General features: G+C 38.9%; 1 protein-coding gene across 1 annotated transcript in view; it reads left to right on the plus strand.

The window, feature by feature from the left end:
* Positions 1 to 21,290, plus strand: part of LOC110165607 (interleukin-1 receptor accessory protein-like 1) — a 347,431-nt gene that overhangs the window by 248,970 nt on the left and 77,171 nt on the right. The gene's annotated exons all lie outside the window — the stretch shown is intronic.

The following is a 21,290-nucleotide window of genomic DNA, read 5'->3' on the forward strand; positions in this document are numbered from 1 at the left end:
AATTGTAGTTATAGTTGTAGGAGCAGTTGTAGTAGTTGTAATACTTGTAGTATTAGTGTAGTAGTTGTAGTTGCAGTTGTAGTTGTAGTAATAGTAGTAGTTGTAGTTTAGTAGTAGTAGTTCTAATAGTTGTAGTTGTAGTAATAGTAGTAGTTGTAGTAGTTGTAGTTAATAGTAGTAGTAGTTCTAATAGTTGTAGTTGTAGTAATAGTAGTTGTTGTAGTAGTTGCAGTTGTAGTAGTAGTAGTTGTTGTAGTAGTTGTTGTAGTAGTACTAGTAGTTGTACAAGTAGTAGTAGTGGGAGTTGTTGTAGTAGTTGTAGCTGTAGTAGTTGTAGTAGTAGTAATAGTAGTTGTAGTAATAGTAGTAGTTGTAGTAGTACTTGTCATTGTAATAGTAGTTATAGTTGTAGGAGTAGTTGTAGTAGTTGTAATACTTGTAGTATTAGTGTAGTAATAGTAGTAGTTGTAGTTTAGTAGGAGTAGTAGTTCTAATAGTTGTAGTTGTGGTAATAGTAGTTGTACATGTAGTAGTAGTAATAGTAGTAGTTGTAATAGTAGCTGTAGTAGTTGTAGCAATAACTGTAGTAGTAATAGTAGATATGTGACTCTCTAAAATACTTCTACTTCTTGTAATTTTCTGCATATTTTTCTACTTTTCTTCACAAATCGTTTCTTGATTTGTGTAAAAGTATCATTTCTATTTACAGCAGCTTTTATCCTCCAAATGAAGTCAAAATTAAAGAACCATAAACCCCGGCGTACGCACTTGAAGTACTTTCTGATTTTCCTCCTGAACAGTGAACGCGGCGTCTTTTATGGACACGATAACGAGTCGATTAAAACGAGCGCACCTGAAAGCGTCGTTAGCGCCACATGTGAACTCCTCCATCAACGCGACGCCTCGGTGTTTACTCCACGCGTTTGTAAAAGTGGTTTTAACACCGATTTGAGCGAGACTGACGTGTCTTATTTAAGTGTTTTAGTGTCCGAGAATCAGGAAACGTATGTTTGCTGTATTTACCGTATTTTTCGGACTATAAGGTGCACTTAAAATCCTTTAAATTTCTCAAAAATCGACAGTGTACTGACCTCGAACTGAGAGAAAAAGAGACAGAAAGAAAGAGAGGGAAGAGAGAGAGAAAGAGAACAGAGAAAGAGGAGAGAGAGAGAGAGAGAGAGAGACCGAGAGAAAGAGAGGAGAGAGAAAGAGAGACAGAGTGAAAGAGAGAGAGACACAATGAAAGAGAAGAGAGTGAAAGAGAGACAGAGTTAAAGAGAGAGAAACAGTGAAAGAGAGAGAGACAGAGTGAAAGAGAAGAGAGTGAAAGAGAGAGAAACAGTGAAATACAGAGAAAGACAGAGTGAAAGAGAAGAGAGTGAAAGAGAGACAGAGTAAAGAGAGAGAAACAGTGAAAGAGAGAGAGACAGAGTGAAAGAGAAGAGAGTGAAAGAGAAACAGTGAAAGAGAGAGACAGAGTGAAAGAGAGAGAAACAGTGAAAGAGAGAGAGACAGAGTGAAAGAGAGAGAGACAGGGTGAAAGAGAGGAGAGACAGAAAGAGACACAAAGAAAAAGAGGAGAGAGAGTGAGAGAAAATGAACAAAGAAAGAGAGGGAAGAGAGAGAGAAAGAGAACAGAGAAAGAGGAGATAGAGACCGAGAGAAAGAGAGAGAGACAAAATGAAAGAGAAGAGAGTGAAAGAGAGACAGAGTAAAAGAGAGAGAAACAGTGAAAGAGAAGAGAGTGAAAGAAAGAGAAACAGTGAAATACAGAGAAAGACAGAGTGAAAGAGAAGAGAGTGAAAGAGAAGAGAGTGAAAGAGAGAGAAACAGTGAAAGAGAGACAGAGTGAAAGAGAAGAGAGTGAAAGAGAGGAGAGACAGAGAGAAAGAGAGGAGAGTGAAAGAGGGAGAGACAGAGTGAAAGAGGGAAAGACAGAGAGAAAGAGAGGAGAGACAGAAAGAGACACAAAGAAAAAGAGGAGAGAGAGTGAGAGAAAATGAACAAAGAAAGAGAGGGGAGAGAGAGAGACAGAAGGAGTGGAGAGAGAGGAGTCAAAGAGAAAGACAAAGAGAAGGAAAGGAGAGAGAGACAAAGAGAGCAGAGGAAGGGAGGAAAGAGAGAGAGAAAGAGGAGGGAAAGAAGAGTGAAAGAGCGGAGAGAGAGACAGAGAGAAAGGAGCAGAAGAGAGCAAAAGAGAGTGAGATAGAGAGATGAGGAGAGTGACAGAGGGAAAGAGGAGATACAAAAAGGCAAAGAGAAAGAGAGAGACAGAGGGAAAGAGAAAGAGAGCAAAGGGAAAGAGGAGAGACAGAGAAAGAGGAAGAGAGAAAGAGAGCACAGAGACTGACTGAGAAAAAGAGGGTCGAGAAAGAGATAAAGAGAACAAGAGGAGACAGAAAGAGAGGAGAGAAAGAGAGAGACAGACAGAGCGACAGAAAAGGAATGACAGAGGAGGAGAGGAGACGTAAGAGCCTGTAGTTTAGATTCAGCGTGAGGTTTGAGCATGTGTCCTTCTGCTCGAGTCGTTTCTCCTGCAGCTCCTCGTTCAAAGTCACAGTTTCATTAGCAGCTCTCGCTCCGTTCCTGCGTTTAGTGAAGCGAAGGTGACCCGCCGAAACTCCGGACTCCAACAGCACAATTTAAAGACGAGAAGAGAGATAAAGAGGCGTCAAAACTGGATCTATTGGAACAGTGTCACCTTGTGATCGTTGGCTCTTCTGTCTCTGATACGAGTCAAATATTTTCCTTTTTTTTTTTTTTTACAACATTAAAGGTTGTATGGAGGATTTTTTTTTTGTTTCAAACTGTCAGTGAAAGATTAAAATACCATTACAGAGACGCAGCAGCTTTGTATTTATGATGACCAAAAAAAAAAGAACGAAAATCTATCAACTGTGGACGTGATGAGGCCAGATAAACATCAGCCAATAGAAAACGAGGCTCCCTGATTTTCTATTGGCTGTTAGGTTGTCAATCAAACTCCCTAGTGTAACTGACTCGTCGGTGCGCGGGGATTATGTGGTTTACGCGGCGGTTCTTAGAGGCTTTTTCGAACTGTCGCTTCCTCGCATTTCGCACAAAGTTTGTTTGAATCCACGACCAGTTCCCCGCAAAAGAAAGTCAATTTTTGAGGTCGCTGAAAGAAGAAGAGAAGAGGAAAAGGAGCAAAGTCAAACTGAGGTGATTCTTGGAGATCTCGTCCAGCGATGGCGCGACCGAAGCAGACGAAGCGTCTAAAAACTGACGCGTCGGTCGCTGAATTACTTCTAGACAGGAAACTTCAACAGTAATTCTGAACGCGCACAAGGACTGTCGCTGTATTTCTCTTCCCTTAAAAAAAATCCTCTATACAACCTTTAAGGGCCGGTAAAAACGTCAAAATGTCTTATCGGAAGTGCCTTTCGTTTAGCGTTTTTGGAGCTTGAAAATGCAAACATCTGAAACCACCCTCCAGAGTGGAAAAGTTGAATACACTCCGCCGTAGTATTTCCGTCTACACTGCCCAAGACGCAAAACTCTGGTCAGATCTGCTCAGGTCGCGTACACGTTTACGTCACGTACATACAGCACGCAGAAACAAACACGTCAGACCTTCACGTTACTCTGGCCGCTCTAATAAACTTACAGGAGGCTTCCCAACAAATGTCGAGAATCTGCAGAGAGACTCTTAGTGAACAGAGAAGGATCTGCAGTCACCTCTGTCAAATTCAGGATGCACTAGCTCGTCGATGGTTGGAGAACTTTGTGGAAGGAGTAGAAGATGAAAATACATGGCGTGAAAACTTCTGTATGTCCAAAGATGTCGCTTTAAGTACAAACATACCCAATAGAATTCCACACTTTTGCGTCACCGTATGTACGCAGATAGAAAATCAGAACAAACATTATGAAATTTTGCATATCTGTTAAAGGGGTGGAGCTGTGGAACAAATGTACAGAAAACCTAAAATTGTGCACCACTTTCTTTCACTTCATAAAGAAGTTTAAATGTTTAACTCTGGACAGACACGTGAAATATGATACTTATTAGTTTGTGCTGTAGAACTTTGTTGTTCTGTTACTGATTAGTTTGTTTCCTCCTGCTGTATTTTTGAAGATGAACTGGTGTCAAGATGAAGCTCTGACAAAGGAATAAATTGTAGGCATGATAAGCTTAAGTTTCAGCCCTCACTTTTTCGGTCTGTGTATGTTAAATATGACTGTCTGTGAGTTAATGTCAAAATATACCTGTGACCGAAATAAATAAATAAATACATTTCCTCCTGAAAATGCTCGCCTAAACGTAGAATAAAAAGTGAAGACGCGACGCCACTTTTGCATCTTCTGTTCCGACCGTCATCATATAAACGTAACCTTAAGGTCCTATATTACACAAAATTGACTCTTGTGAGCTTTAAATCATGTTGTAATGTTGTTACCTCATCGAAAAACAGAGCTGGAGTTGTGTTTGTTTCATTCACACATGTTTTCAAAATGTTCTGTACCACTTTGTGATGTTATGAAGCTGGAATAAATCAGGACTAAACCATGACTAACCATATTCAGTCCTGGTCTGGTCCCGGACTCAATCCTGGTCTCGGTCCCGGTTTGGTTCCGGTCTGGTCCCGAACCTGTTTTAGTCCTGATTCAGTCCTGGTTCAGTCCGTGCAAAAGTCAGAAAAACAAGAAACGGCCATTATCCGCTTTTTTCCATTCTTCATTTCAACACAAATCGTTACCTGTTTTTTCATTTTGCTTTTGGAGACAAATAATGAAGAAAATAGTTGTTTTTTCGTTTGGTTTTATATTGAAAAACGAAGGAACGAATGATACACGGATTGAGGAAGAGCGCAGGGAGCAGTCGAAATTGTCAGGTATGAAAACAAACTCTTGGTCTGAAAAAAAAAGAACATAAATTATCGGAAAACCAAATTAACCTCATTGGTCCTTTTACATTTAGTTCAGTCAAGATCGGCAATTCCTCAGCTGAAATGATCCAAATGATTCTAGTGTGTCGAGTTTAAAAACACAGTGGAGCACTTCCTCCTGTATTACCGCATGACATCACAAGGTGGAACAGAGTGTTTTCAGTTTGAGAGAAGAACTTGCGTGTTAAACGTGTGAATAAACACACAAAACACAACTCCAGGTCTGTTTGTGACGAGGAAACAACATCAGAACAGATCAGAAAATAACATAATCTGGACCTTTTAACTTTCTTACTGTGAGTGGAGTCGCCTTTCCACAGATCTGACCAGTAACTTGCCTTCATGAACAAAGACCCTCTTCCAGAAAAGTTCCACATTGCTTCAACTTTATTATATATTTAGTTGTCACTTTTTGACTCTTGCTGCTCTTTGTTCTGAGATAAAGTTATTCAATTATGATGAGATTAAACTGTGAGCCCATTTTAAAACCATTGATTCGGCTAATTGTAATCGTCAGAGTTGGTATCTGTAGAAATTAAATTAAATGAAGTTCAAATCGATATCCCATTATAAAGACGGCAACAATACAAGATTTTCTGAAGTCGTTTTATTCGCTGCAACGTTTTATTGTATAGTTTTTACTCTTGTACAAACAGAGCTGGAGTTGTGTTTTGTTTTGTTTTGTTTCTGCCGAGTTCTCCTCTCAAACTGAAAACACTCTGCTCCACTTTATGATGTCGTGTGGCGATACAGGAAGTGCTCCACTCTGTTTTTAAACTCCACACAGCTTCACTAGAATCATTTGGATCATTTCAGACCTGGAATTGTCGATCTTCACTGAACTAAAGCTAAAAGGAGCTGTTCAAGTTGGAAAGTACCAGGTCGGTTTTTGAGGAGAACAACTTTATAACTCGACTTAACACTCATAAGAGTACATTTTGTGCAATATGGGACGTTTAAAACTCATTATGTGAATCTCTGCATCAAGGGTGGAAAGTAACGAATCACATTTACTCACATTACTATTAGTTTTTATGAGTAATTTGTCATTTTTAAGTAGTTTTTGAAATAATTTAATACTTTAATGTAACTTTTACTCAAGCGTAAAGTCAGATTGATAGAGAAAAATAATGAAATGCAAAAAAAATAAATATAAAAAACACAATCAGCCGGAAATCAAAGTAAATTTCATGGGCTGCATTTTCACTATAGAAAGTACAGAACCGTCACTTTATCTTGGATCAACTTGGACATTTTCGTTTTGCATACTTTGATTTAGGTTTAATTTTTTTTATTTTTTTTTATTGTAGTGTTGTGAGTTGTAGTCAGGCTGGCGCCACCTAGTGCCTCCGCTCAATTTAATTTCTCTACATTGACTAGGTCAGGAATCAGAATACACTAGACGGTTCGGAAAAACCCCGGAAGTGCGAAATCGGGCACCAGCCAATCGGCGAAGAGACATGTATTCTGTATTGGCAATGATTCCCGAGATCAAGGATTTAAAGCCAGAAAAAAGAGAATGTTTGGTGAAAGACGTTATTGTCCTTCTTCCTATGGGATTTGGGAAAAGATTACCTACTGTTAAATGAACAAATCCTAATGCTGCGAGGTCAGACAGTTTCTATGAAGTGAAACCTCTGATGAATCAGGCTAAGGAGCTGGACCATATAATTCAGAATTTGTTAAATTGTTTTTTATTTGTTTATTATTTGTTAAATTTGTTATAAAGTTCTGTAAAAAGAAGGAAGAGCTCAGTGTCAGTAAGTGTTAAGCTCAGTTGTACTGTTGCACTGAACAAAGTATCACCTAAAAGTTGATTAAAACAACTTGTGCTGATTTAGATTTATGACTCATCCTTTTTTGCATCAAATAATTGAAAGTAACCAAGTAACTTTTAGTCAAATTACATTTTAAATGAAGTGCTTTTTTACTTTTACTCAAGTAGATTTTTAGATAGTTACTTTTGCTTGAGTAATACATAGGTAAAGTAAAGATATTTTTATTGAATTACAATTTTTCAGTACTTTTTCCACCTCTGCTCTGCATGTTTAGCCTGATTCATCTGCCGGTTTCACTTTGTAGAAACCGTCTGATCTCGCAGCATTAGGATTCATTCACTTGATGGTAGGCAGGTACTTTTTTCATTTAACCCATCGCTGCTGTTTGGTCGTGACGTATGTAATGCTCCAAATCCCGTAGGAAGAAGGACAATAACGTCTTTCCCCTTGATAAAATTCACCAAACATTCTCTTTGTTCCGGCTTTAAATCCTCGACCTCGGGAATCGTTGCCAACACAGAATGTCTGTCTCTTCGCTGATTTACTCGTGCCTGAACTCGCACTTCCGCTGTTAGGACAAGGCTAAAATGTTTAAGGTAAATAGTTTAGTCCTCTGTACTTAATTACAGAAATATATCTTTAGAATAAATTGAAAAATGCATTGAATTCAGGGTCAAAACGTTAACATTACCTACCCCCACGCTGATAACATTGTCCAAGCTTGTGTCTATTGTACCCATGTGGGCCTGGGAGCTAAAATTGCGCGGATCCGGCTGCGTTTGTGTAGACTTTGCCCGGCCAGCCTGGTTTAGCGTAGCACCACCTACGGGACGGCACAGAAAAGACCGGCGGCTAACGGCTAAGAGGCTATCCATCACGCGTCGTGCTAGCTCCGCGGGGAAAAGGCCACTGCACACACACGAGTCGCACACACGAGTACACGGTGCGGGCTCGCTCCACGCGCCACCTCTGAGAATACACCCGCGTTGTGACTAAATTGGCTGCGGTGAGGGTTTTTTTTAGCGGACGGAGCACCGGAGGAGGGAGTACAGGTGCAGAACGAGCGCGTGAGCGGTGGACACGAGGCCCGCAGGGACTCGCCGCGGTTTGGTTTGGGTCTGAATAGAAAACATATGGAAGAGATGTGGGTTATGGTGATACCAGACGTCCTTATTTACCCGGGACGGTCCCAGTTTGGAGCCTGTGTCCCCTGTCCCAGCAGATTTATCCAAAACCACTCATTTGTCCCAGTGTTTTTTTTACAAGAAATGTCCCTGGTGTCTCTATTTTTAACCAATCTGATCCCTGCCAGCGGTAAAGAGTTTTAGGTTATTTGTTTAGGTAAAATACAGAAAAGCTGCTTTAAAATCACCAAAACACAAAGAAAATGTAACAATACTGACTCACATGTTCGTCGTGAATGGGTCGAGTGCAGAACAGTTTTCCGACCTGGTGGCAGCTCTCGGGGTTCTGTTCTCGTTCTCGCGAGAGCCAGATTGCTTTACGGCACTTCAACAAACACACAGGTAACCGAGCTGCGACACTCCCCTGAACGACGCTATTCGCAAATCACTGCAAGAATAAATGTCTAGTGTTTATTTGTGAGGTGTCAGTCATGGCACAACCAGCTAAGAGACCGAGGACGCCTTTGTCCGAGGGCGCAAGGGAAAAAAAACGTGAATCAAACAGCCCGAGCTCACAGGAGTCCGTCTGGGGGAATAACAGAGGTCAAGGAAAGAGAAAGAGCGATGCAGATCTGCCCATATTGTTGCTGAACATACTTAAGTTTCATATGCATTGCTTGTATCATGGTTATAGTTCTGTAACTTGAGTAACTGTTACCTTTAGCACACAGTTATCTTGTTCGTAGATGCTCTGTTTTGTGAAGAATCCCTCAGTGGTCCAGGTAGAATCCATGGCGAGGAGAAAATTCAGTTTGTCGACTGGACAGAAGTTAGTTTGGTTGAAGACGTTTCGCGGCTCATCCATACTGCTGAACTGAAGAAGCAGCTTGGATGAGCTGCGAAACGTCTTCAACCAAACTAACTGTTTTCCTTTGTAGCTCTGAAGCTGAACCATTAGATTGATACATCTTGTATATTTTGTATAAACTCTTTGATTTGAGCGGCTAACGTATCATCTGGTGCAGGTTGTGTACAGCTTGTGTTGTCAGTGAGCAAAAACAAGTGCAACTTGGAAGTTTAGCCCTGACGTGATATGTGACTAAGGCTACATTCAGACTGCAGGGTTTAACGCTCAATTCCGATTTTTTTGTGAAATCTGATGTTTTTGCGAGGTCGTTCACATTTCCAATTAAATGCGACTTGTATGTGACTCCAGTGTGAACATTAAATGGCCCAAAAGTGTCCCACATGTGCACTGGAGACACGACGACGTCAACCGCAGCGAGTGTGCTCTGTGTTTACGGAAGTTGTACAAACATGGAAGTGAGCATTGAGCACCTGGAGATTTTAAAGTTCCTCTCGTACTGGAGGCCGAACATGAACAACTTACTTGTTTTAAGGAGGAGATTGAGAAGGCGATGTGCTTCGCTTCAGTGACACTGAGTTCATTAACAATTTTCACCTACTTCAGCGCAGAATAGTGACGTTTGTGGCTTGTTGATGAAGTGTAGGTGAATGAATGCGCTTTGGCCGTTCAGACTGAAGTCGCATGTCAAAAGATCAGATATGTATCGGTTTTAGGAGCACATATCGAAGCTGTCTGGGTCACATTTGAAAAAATCGTATCTGTATCTACGTTCAGACTGTCATTAAAAGATCAGATATAGGTCACATAGGGGTCAAAAAATCAGATTTGGGTCACTTCAGGCTGCAGTCTGAACGTAACCTATGACTAACATCATGCCAGCATCAAATGGGATCACGCATTTGTGTGAGATCAGCGCGCGTCTGACTGACAGACTGATGTTTCATCTGTATGTAGTAGTAATGTTATATGTTTTAGAAGCGGGACATGTTCTTTGTTGTCATTATTGTCAGTCGTCTGTAAACAGAGCAACAAACAATTTTAGCTCAGACGTAAAATCAGCCCGAACGTTTAACATTAACGCATCCGTGTTGGATCAGCCCGTTTGGAATTTCGAGGGGAATTTAAAATGATATTATTTATCTAAACATTACCCACCTGAGATATTTTGTTGTGTACCGTGTTCCCCGGCTTGTGAAAACAAATGTGAGGCTTAGAGGAAGTTGAATTAACACTAGTAGAAGCTGAATTAACTTCAACCATATCAACTCTGGCAAATAACCCCAACTCAACCCCCTATTTAACTTTTAAATTGTTAAAGTAACATTTTTTTTTGTATGTTAAAAACAACTCTGAAATATTTCACCGTGAAATTTTAAGCCTCCAGTTTTTGCTGTGAATCTAATTACAAACAGACACATTTGTTCATTATGATTTAAGTCTTTCTTCATGTTTTGTCGAGGCTATTTAAGCTGTATTCATTCTAAAGTGTCACCGTCTCGACATCCCTGCTCGTGTAACGACTACCACCACACTAAAGCCCTATTGCGTAACCTCTCCGTGCCTCCAGCCCTCGTCCTGTCCTCTGACTGGGTGATTACTTCGGGGGCTGTGATTGTGAGGCCACCCTTGATTAGCTCAATTTATTCCTGCGCGGAGCCAGCTAGCCCATTTAGGGAAGTTTTCGCACACTCCAGCCATTTATCAAGACGGGAGGCGGCCATGTTGTGAATGTTAATACGTGAGTGCAGCAAAGGAGCCGGGGCCTTCGCACAGTCTGCATATATGAACCTGGGGACTATTGTGTTAGCCGTTTTTTCATTATCCGAGAAGAAGAAGAAGAAGAGGAGGGGGAGGTCATTTAGCCAATAGAGGTAATACTTCAGTCTGATATGAGTATTAGTCTGGCAAGTCCACACTGTAATGTATTTTTTATACGGACGGATATCAGTCTGGTCACTAGAGATGTAACAATAACAGAAATATTGTGATATCGTATCGTCAAAAGATGCACAATAATACACAATAATATCATGAGTCATCACTATATATCAAATCACAAGTCCCTTTGCTTAAATTTAGTGTTATGTTGCAGCAATAGGTAAAAAACACACAGGGAACTACATAGACCATGATCCTTTGCTCTGATTCGGTGCAGACTACACGAAGAAATAGCTGTTATTCACTTTTAAACCTTAATTTTTTTGGATTGTCAAGATATTTTAAAAGGAAATAATGTCATATTCACAATTTATTAACCATTTCACAATCAATATCCAGGGTTCCCACGGTCATGGAAATCCTGGAAAAGTTATGGAAATTGAAAAAGGCCCGAAAAAGTCATAGGGTTTTGTAAATTCAATGCAAGTTTTGGGAAAGTCATGGAATTTTAGTATCTCCTTTATGCAACTACTACGATTATTTGAATTTTTTTTTATTTATTTATTTGAATTTATTTGTTTGGAGGATAAGCCCCTTGAGATGTCTGGCCATCTTGTTTTCTAGGGTGTCCTCATTTCCGGACCTATGTGTCCTATGTGTTTTGTTTAAAAGAGACGACAATAAATTCACTGACAGTTTTTTGAATGTTAAAAAAATATAATACCAAACCAAAAGGTGACATTTCATATTTAGCCCAAGAAGTCTGATCAGTTCTACACATGTAGGTGCCGTAAAGTCATGGAAAATTCACTTTAGGTCATGAAAAACTTATGGAAAAGTTTTGAAATTTTGTCAGTGAAAAAGAGAAAATCCAAGCGCAAAACCAACAGTTAACCAGAAAAATCTGTTTCCTCATCACAAACAATCCTGGAGTTGTGTTTAGTTTCATTCACACACAGGCCGAGTTCTTGCTCAATCTCGTGCTCCACTGTGTTTTTAAACTCCATGTGCTTTCACTAGAATCATTTGGGATAATGTGAGGTCTGGAATATCAAATCTCTACTCAACAAAAAGCAAAAGGAGCTGTTAACTTGAAAACTATCGCTTCATGACATCACAAGGTGGAACAGACCATTTTGAGCTTTGTAGATGTAGATAAACTAATAATAAAATAATTACTCAAAGGTGTAAATGAAAAAAAAATAATAAAAATCATAAACCCAGGTCTGTTTTTGATGAGGAAACAACATTGTCACATGGCTTAAAGGTGCACTGAAATGTTCCACAGTATGGCATTACACCGTTCTATCTCCATGGAGACAAAACCAGACCAAGTTACAGGTCAGATCTGTGGAGAGGCGACCCCGCTCACAGTCACAATGTTTGTTTTTTCTAGGTATTTTTGAGCTGTAAAACCACCTGTAGTTGAATAAATGTAAAGTAGATTTGCTTAAAGTCACACTGTGGAACATTCCAGGCAGAGCAATGACGTATCCATAGAAACAAGAAGGTGACAGACCCTCCACAAGAAAAGTTACACCTTTAAATGTATTGTTATGGTGCAGCAAAAGGTAAAAACACATAGGGAACTACATAGACCATGATGCTTTGCTCTGATTCAGTGCAGACTACATGAAGAAATTGCCAGAATTAAGCACAGAAACAAGCTCAGAAGAGTCAGTTTAGTGTAATTTAGGACCTTTAACCTCACAGTAATATATTTAAAGCTTTCACAGACTTGATGAATCGTCTTTGCAGTCAAAATGAGGCTCGCAGCACGGCACTGTCTCCTGGAATAAAGCGTGAGAGAGGAGGGAGGAGGGGCAGATATATCCACTCTCCTTCTCAGAACAGGCTTATTAAAGGATCTGCAGCGTTCCCAGAAAACACACTCAGATGTATCGCCGCTCCAGACTGATGCGCGGAGGGTTTTATGGACACAGTGGGAGCAGGAGGGGTCTGGAGCGATCCCAGACGCGTTAAACCGAGCTCCGGGGGAATTATGGGTTTGTATAGACGCATAATGTAAATATGAACTCACACAATTCTGTAGCGTTTTATAACAACAACTTGCAGACTTTAGACAATAAAGCACCAACACAGACTTTAAGGGCCCAGATTACACGAGTTTATGATCTATTTGTCATTATTGTAGTGTTGGTATTGGTATTAGTAGTTGTAATCGAAGTAGTAGTTAATAGTAGTATTTATTAATATTACAGACTCTACTTTGTCTCATATGTAGTAGTAGTAGTAGCAGTTGTAGTACCAGTTGTAGTAGTACAAGTAGTAGAAATAATAATAATAGTAGTTGACATAAATCGTACACGCTGTACTTTGTCTCATATGTAGTAGTAGTGGTAGTAGTAGTAGCAGTATTAATAGTATTAGTATATATTAATATTACACACACTGTGTCATATGTAGTTGTAGTAGTAGTAGTTGTTGTTGTTGTAGTTTATATTAATATTACACACTGTACTTTGTCTCATATGTAGTAGTAGTAGTAGTTGTAGTAGTAGTTGTAGTAAGTAGTAGTTGTAGTAGTAGTAGTTGTAGTAGTTGTAGTTGTAGTTGTTGTAGTTGTAGTAGTAGTAGTAGTAGTTGTAGTAGTAGTAGTTGTTGTTGTTGTTGTGTAGTGTTTTAGTAGTAGTAATAGTACTAGTTTACATGAATATTACACATTGTTGTGGTAGTTGTAGTTCATATTAATATTACAGACTGTACTTTGTCTCATTTAGTAGTAGTTGTAGTTGTATAGTAGTAATAAGTCGTTGTAGTAGTTGTAGTTGTAGTAGTAGTTGTTGTTGTTGTTGTAGTGTTATAGTAGTAGTAATAGTACTAGTTTACATGAATATTACACATTGTTGTGTAGTAGTTGTAGTTTATATTAATCTTACACACTGTACTTTGTCTCATATGTAGTAGTAGTAGTAGCCGTAGAGGTTGTTGTAGTAGTAATAATAGTAGTATAATAGTAGTATTTTACATAAATAATACAGACTTTGCGTGTAGTAGTAGTAGCCGTAGTAGTCGTCGTAGTAGTAGTAGTAATAGTAGTAGTATCAATTGTTATTACAGACTGTACTTGGTCTCATATGTAGTTGTAGTAATAGTAATAATAGTAGTAGTATATATTATTATTACAGACTGTACGTTGTCTCATATGTTGTGGTAGTAGTATGAGTAGTATAGTAGTAGTAATAGTAGTATTTTACATAAATAATACAGACTATACTTTGTGTCATATGTAGTAGTAGTAGCTGTAGTAGTCGTCGTCGTAGTAGTAGTAATAGTCGTAGTATATATTATTATTACAGACTGTACTTTGTCTTAGTAGTAGCAGTATAGTAGTAGTAATTGTAGTAGTTTACATCAATAATACAGACTCTACTTTGTCTCATATGTAGTCGTAGTAGTAGTAGTAGTAGTTCATGTTAATATTACAGACTGTACTTTGTCTCATACGTAGTAGTCGTAGTAGTAGTAATAGTAGCTGTTTACATGAATATTACACATTGTACTTTGTCTTATATGTAGTTGTAGTAGTAGTAGTAATAGTAGTAGATTATATTAATACTGCACACTGTACTGTGTCTCTTATGTAGTAGTAGTAGTAGTAGTAGTAGTAGTAGTAATAGTTTTTATTAATATTACACACTCTACTTTGTCTCATAGGCAGTAGTAGTAGTAGTAGCAGTTGTTGTAGTACTAGTAGTATATATTACTATTACAGACTGTACTTTGCCTCATGTCTCATAGCGACCCGCAGACGGAGCGCTGTGATTGGCCGCTCCTCCTCCTGTCTCTGTCGTATATAAACAGTGACTGATGCTCTGGACGGGCTCTTCGCTGACCTCAGCATTTGGGGAGCGCTGATTTACTGAAGCGGGACAGCAGGGACGGGAGGAGACACCGACGCCACTCAAACTGATCCTTTACCTCCACGTACGCTCTGGGATCAGGCTCATACTAACACTCGTGAGCGAAAGAAATAGAACTATAATAAAATCTGAAAGGCGAATCCAAGATGGCGTCGTATTATTTTCAAAGGCCTGTGCTCAATAAAGCGATGGATCTATAATAAAAACTGGATCCAGACAGACTAGTGGTCGCTCCAGGTACTGCACCCCCCGGGAGTTTGGGCTCGGAAAGAATTTGAGTAACTCTTTATATTTATTCTCCTTTATAGCAGTGATGGGAAATGATTCTAGTGAGGATGTATGGAGTTTAAAAACACTCGTGTCCGGTCCAGTTCCTGCAGCTCCCAGGAGCTTGGGCCCAGAAGGAATTCTCTCACAGAGCACATTGTTTCAAACTGCCCATGTTCAGCTGACAGGACATCGAAAACTTTCACAAAGGTCAGAATTTGTAGGCATTCTTTTCTGTTTTTTTTTTTTAATGTTTAAATCCTCAAAGCGCCTAAAAATGATCTTTGTAAGAGTTATCCTCGCCTCACTCTAACTCCTCTCTAGCAGCTCTCGCTCTGATTGATCCAAACGCTCTACGCCGTGCACGTTACAGATGTCACACGGGTGGAAGGAGCTCGCCTGGACTAAGGAAGTAAACAAGTAAATGAAAGTTACTTTTGGGCCCATGCGCCATTGAGCACAAGCCACTGAAAACAACACGGCGCCATCTTGGGTTCACCTTCAGATTTTAGTATAGTTCTATGATTGGAGCATGGGCCCCCCCCCAAAAAAAAAACAATTTGGACCAATCAGAGCGAGAGCTGCTGGTGAGTGGGCTCAGAGCGGGGCAAGGCTAAGGTTACGTTTACACTGAAACTAATCACCACCACATCGGAAAAAATTTGCGTCCAGACACGTCGTTTCTGTGTCCGTTCTCTACCCACACAGTAACGCGAAACGGCCTGAAACACTGGCCACATGACTAGGCTGGCGTCACATCGTCACAACGTCACTTGGGCGGTAAAAACAAGGAACTGGAGCACCGTGTCTGAAGCTGCAGTAGCCGATTTCGAGCCGAGGAAGATGGCAAGCGTGAAAGTAGTAAGTAGTTGTAGCTCCGCTGTTTCCTGTTTGTCTCCGGTTTGTTTAAACTGTTTTCTGCAATAACGTCACACGACCGATGTCACGAACCCAGAGAATCAAGGCACAAGTGACATGGTCCAATAAGGACGCAACTAGAGCTCCTGCGTCAGCGTATCAAAGTTTCACACAGTGCTGGATCAGATCAGTACTCAGATGAATTCGTGGGAGCTGGAGGCACCAGATCATTCCGTCTCTGGAGCGGTTTTTCCATCAGATTAGTGTGAACGAACACTGCATCCACAACAAAAATGACTTGAATACATACTAGTGTGGACGGGGACTAAGTCTTACAAAGCTAACTTTTAGGCACTTTGAGGATTTAAACATTTTAAAAAGTTTATGCTGTAAAAATAGAAAATCCGACCTTTGTGAAAGTTGTGGATGCCCCTGTCAGTCGAACACGGGCAGTTTAAATTCCAAAAAATGCAGTCTGTGGGAGAATACTTTCTGGGCCAGTGGAGTATCAATGGAGCGGCCACAGTGTTTTTAAACTCCATACATCTTCACTTAGAATCATTTGGATTATTTCAGCCCTGGAATTTCTTATCTGTACTTAACAAAAAGTAAAAGGTAAGGAGATGTAGACAGACTATAAAGAAGAATAAATATAAAAACACAACTCCAGGTCTGTTTTTGACATTATAACAAGTCTTAAATCTCTCAAGAGTCAGTTTTGCGTAATATATGACCTTAAAACAACTCCAGATAAGAGCCTAAATGTACAAGAGGTAATTTAAGAGGTTGGGGAAGAGTTTCATTGTTTTATCTCCATCTTAAATCACCCACAATGCAACAATAGTGACAGCAGCGGCTCAAGACAAGATAATGAAGAGCCCGGACACTACCACAATGACAAGACTAATTGGGCGTCCTTAATGAGTTCAGGGGGTGAGACAAATAATAAAGTACGACGCTTTGAAAATACTCCAGAGCTGACACAAAATCTATGTTTAAAGAGGACCTGGTGCGCTTTTTACTGCCGTCATAAAACATCGGCGTGGGGCGCAGGATTGAGATCAGCTTCATTGTGAAACGCAATATTGAACTGAAACAATAAGACAAGTTCAGTTTCAGTTCTGACAGTAGTAGTAGTAGTAGTAGTAGTAGTAGTAGTAGTAGAATAGTAGCAGTTGTTGTAGTGATTGTAGCAATGGTAGTACTAATAGTAGTAGCAGCAGTAGTGATAGTAGTAATTGTTGTTATTGTAATTGTAGTAGTCATAGTAGTAGTAGTAGTAGTAGTATTGGCGTAGTAGTAGTAGTATTGGTGTAGTAGTAGTAGTATTGGTGTAGTAGTAGTAGTAGTAGTATTGGCGTAGTAGTAGTAGTAGTAGTAGTAGTATTGGCGTAGTAGTAGTAGTAGTAGTATAGTAGCAGTTGTAGTAGTAGTAGTAGTAGTAGTAGTATTGGCGTAGTAGTAGTAGTAGTAGTAGTAGTAGGCGTAGTAGTAGTAGTAGTAGTATTGGCGTAGTAGTAGTAGTATTGGCGTAGTAGTAGTATTGGCGTAGTAGTAGTAGTAGTAGTAGTAGTAGTAGTAGTAGTAGTAGTAGTAGGCGTAGTAGTAGTAGTAGTATTGGCGTAGTAGTAGTAGTAGTAGTAGTAGTAGTTGGCGTAGTAGTAGTAGTAGTAGTAGTATTAGTAGTAGTAGTAGTAGTAGTATTGGCGTAGTAGTAGTAGTAGTAGTAGTAGTAGTGGCGTAGTAGTAGTAGTAGTAGTAGTAGTAGTAGTAGTAGGCGTAGTAGTAGTAGTAGTAGTTAGTAGTAGTAGTAGTAGTAGTAGTAGTAGTAGTAGTAGTATTGGCATAGTAGTAGTAGTAGTAGTAGTATTGGCGTAGTAGTAGTAGTAGTAGTATTGGCGTAGTAGTAGTAGTAGTAGTAGTAGGCGTAGTAGTAGTAGTAGTAGTAGTAGGCGTAGTAGTAGTAGTAGTATTGGCGTAGTAGTAGTAGTAGCGTAGTAGTAGTAGTATTGGAGTAGTAGTAGTAGTAGTAGTAGCGTAGTAGTAGTAGTAGTATTGGCGTAGTAGTAGCAGTAGTAGTTGTAGTAGAATAGTAGTCGTTGTTGTTATTATTGTAGTTGTAGTAGTTGTTGTAGTAATAGTACTACTAGTAGTAGTACTACTATCCAGAACTACTACTGCTACTATTAGTAGTAGTAGTTGTTGTTGTAATTGTAGTAGCTGTAGTAGGAGTAGTATTAGCAGCAGTAGTGGAAATATCAGTAGTTGTAGTAGAACTGCAGTAGTTTTTGTAGTTGTAGTAGTTGTTGTTGTAGTAGTTGTTGTATAGTAGTAGTAGTAATAGTAGTAGCAGCAATAGTGACAGTAGTCGTTGTTGTAGTAACAATATTAATAGTAGTGGTAGCAGTAGTAGTTTTGTTGTAGTAGTAATAGTAGTAGTAGTAGCAGCAGTAGCGGTAATATTAGTAGTTGTTGTAGTTATTGTAATAATAGTAGTACTAATAGTAGTTGTAGTAGTTGTTGTTTAGTAGTAGCAGTAGTGATAGTAGTTAATGTAGTAACAAAAGTAGTAATATTACTAATAGTAGTAGTAGTTGTTGTAGTAGTTGTAGTAGAATAGTAATAGTACTAATAGTAGTAGTAGTAGTAGTAATAATTGTGGTATTTATTTAATTGGCCAATGTTTACACAATGGCTTTTAAAAAAAAAAACTGCATTCTTACTGTGTGGGATCGCCTCTCCACACACCTGACTTGTAACTAACAAAACAGTGAACAGCAGATAGATTAGAAATTTAACGCCACACTGTGGAACATTCCGGGCAAAAAATATCTCAGAAAACAACTAAAACAAAACAGAACAGCTCCAGTGACCCAGTGCCATGTTATATTCATGTACTGTACTGTTCATGTTCATGTTCATGTTTTTAAGAGCGTAAAAAGTACCAAAAAAGTATATATTTGAATACCCAGGGTAAAGAAACTATAGTAATTTCCCCTTGGACGCATATATTTCTGTGTACTCGTGTTGTTGGGCGGTGTGTAGATGTATATGGGTTAGTGGTGTCCCAGTTTTACAGTGAGGTCTGTTTTCTGCTGCAGTATTTCCCTATAGAAGTGTAAACACATGGAGGAGGACGTACACTGGATGATGATTCTACAAACACACAGGACGACAGAAGAACAGGGCTGACGGTGAAGTATACGGGCCTACTATATACTGAGAGACAACTGTACTTTTACAAAGAAGATTAAAAAAAACTGCTCGAAATAAGTTCAGTGTATATATACATTTTTAAAGCCGCAGTGTGTAAACTTTTAACTACAAATCTGACTCATATTTGGCCTGGCCTAATTGTAGTAGTAGTAGTAGTAGTAGTAGTAGTAGTTGTAGTTGTTGTAATTGTAGTAGTAGTTGTAGTAGAATAGTAGTTGTTGTTGTTATTGTAGTAGTTGTAGTAGTAGTTGTTGTTGTTGTTGTTATTGTAGTAGTAGTAGTAGTCATAGTAGTAGTAGTACTTGTTATTATTGTAGTAGTAGTAGTTGTTGTAGTATTTGTAGTTGTTGTCATTATTGTAGTAGTAGTAGTAGTTGTTGTTGTTGTTGTTATTGTAGTAGTTGTAGTAGTCATAGTAGTAGTAGTACTTGTTGTTGTTATTATTGTAGTAGTAGTAGTAGTTGTTGTAGTATTTGTAGTTGTTATCATTATTGTAGTAGTAGTAGTAGTTGTTGTAGTTGTTGTTGGTATTGTTATTGTAGTAGTTGTAGTAGTAGTTGTTGTTGTTGTTGTTATTGTAGTAGTAGTAGTAGTCATAGTAGTAGTAGTACTTGTTGTTGTTATTATTGTAGTAGTAGTAGTAGTTGTTGTAGTATTTGTAGTTGTTGTCATTATTGTAGTAGTAGTAGTAGTTGTTGTAGTTGTTGTTGTTGTTATTGTAGTAGTAGTAGTTGTTGTTGTAGTTGTTGTTGTTGTTATTGTAGTAGTTGTAGTTGTAATAGTTGCAGTAGTAGTAGTAGTGGTGGTAATGTTAGTACTTGTAGTAGAATAGTAGTAGCCACTGTAGAAACAGTAGTAATAGTTGTAGTAGTAGTTGTTATAGTTGTAATAGTAGTAGCAGTAGTAGTTGTTGTTGTTATTGTAGTAGTTGTAGTTGTAATAGTTGTTGTAGTAGTAGTAGTTGTTGTTGTAGTTGTAATTGTAGTAGTGGTTGTAGTAGAATAGTAGTAGTTGTTGTAGTTATTGTTGTAGTAGTAGTTGTATAGTTGTAGTAGTTGTTGTTATTGTAGTCGTAGTAGTAGTAATACTTATTGTTGTTATTAATGTAGTTGTAGTCGTAGTAGTAGTAGTAGTCGAAATAGTAGTAGTAGTAGTAGTAGTCATAGTAGTAGTAGTACGTGTTGTTATTATTGTAGTAGTAGTAGTTGCTGTTGTTGTAGTAGTAGTTGTGGTAGAATAGTAGTAGTTATTGTAGTAATAGTAGTAGTTGTAGTTGTTGTTATCATTGTAGTTGTAGTAGTTGTTGCATAGTTGTAGTAGTAGGTGTTGTTATTGTAGTAGTAGTAGTAGTAGTATTAATAGTACCTGGAGCCACACACATTAGAAGAAGATAAATATATACGCTACAATCACCGAGCTGATCGCGAGGACTACACCAGAACCAACCAGGACTAAACCAGGACTATACCAGGACTAAACCGGGACTATACCAGGACTAAACCGGGACTGGATCAGTGTCATTAACAGAGTGTACATATTTACACGCCGCAGTCGTCGAGTCGATCTCCTCCGCTGATGGTTTAATGTAATAAAAACACTAAAGTCTCTCTCCGTCTGGTCTGACATAGTTTCGGGAAAAGTCCGCGACCGGGGACTTGTTTCCAGGGCAACGGGGACGTCTAAACTCAAATGCAAAGGATTCGAAATAGAGGCATCAAGGCATTTTTTGACACTCTGGTGTGAACACGGCTTAACTGTTTTACATCTGTCTGCGGGCTTGCCTCTCCATAGATCTGACCTGTAACTTGATCTGATAGTGCTCACTGCTTGTTTTAATGCTATATTGTGGAACATTTCAGGAATTTTCTACATTTCTATGTTTAATTGAACCACAGGAGTCTACACTTTGTGCCTGCCTCTCTCAACTTGAACTGTGGAAGGGCATCAGGTCTAAAAATCTGATCAACTTGACGTGCAGCAGATTATAAAGCCGATAAGACATTTTGGTGAATGAAACGAACCCCCCTCTTGGTGCATAGTGTATGAAGGCGAGAGGAGCCTCAGATGAAGTATTGATCACGGAATTCCCGGGAGATTTGTTTCTTGGAATAGAGAGAATTGAATCAGCGTCGACATGTCACAGCTACAGTATATTGGTTTTACAGCGTGTTCGTCTGTTAATTATAATTATCTCATATTTATTTTTACATTTAAGAAAATTACATGAAAATATAGTGATTTTAAAGGTCCTGAGTTACACAAAATTGATCCCTGTGAGCTTTAAGATGTGTTATCAAGCGTTTTCCGCCTTAAAAACAGATCTGGAGTTGTGTTTGATTTCATTAACTTTATTATTATTATCTGCAAAGCTCAAAATTCTCTGTTTCACCTTGTGATGTCATGAAGTGGTAGCCAGGCAGGTGCCACCACTGTTGTGCAAGTTACTTTAAAACTGTAATGTGTTATTTATGACTTGTTACTGTCATTTCAGAGTAATTTGTTACATT

The sequence above is a fragment of the Boleophthalmus pectinirostris genome, unplaced genomic scaffold, assembly GCF_026225935.1.
Source record: "Boleophthalmus pectinirostris isolate CB_2022bp ecotype Guang Dong unplaced genomic scaffold, ASM2622593v1 HiC_scaffold_11, whole genome shotgun sequence".
In the NCBI taxonomy this organism is placed as follows: Eukaryota; Metazoa; Chordata; class Actinopteri; order Gobiiformes; family Gobiidae; genus Boleophthalmus; species Boleophthalmus pectinirostris.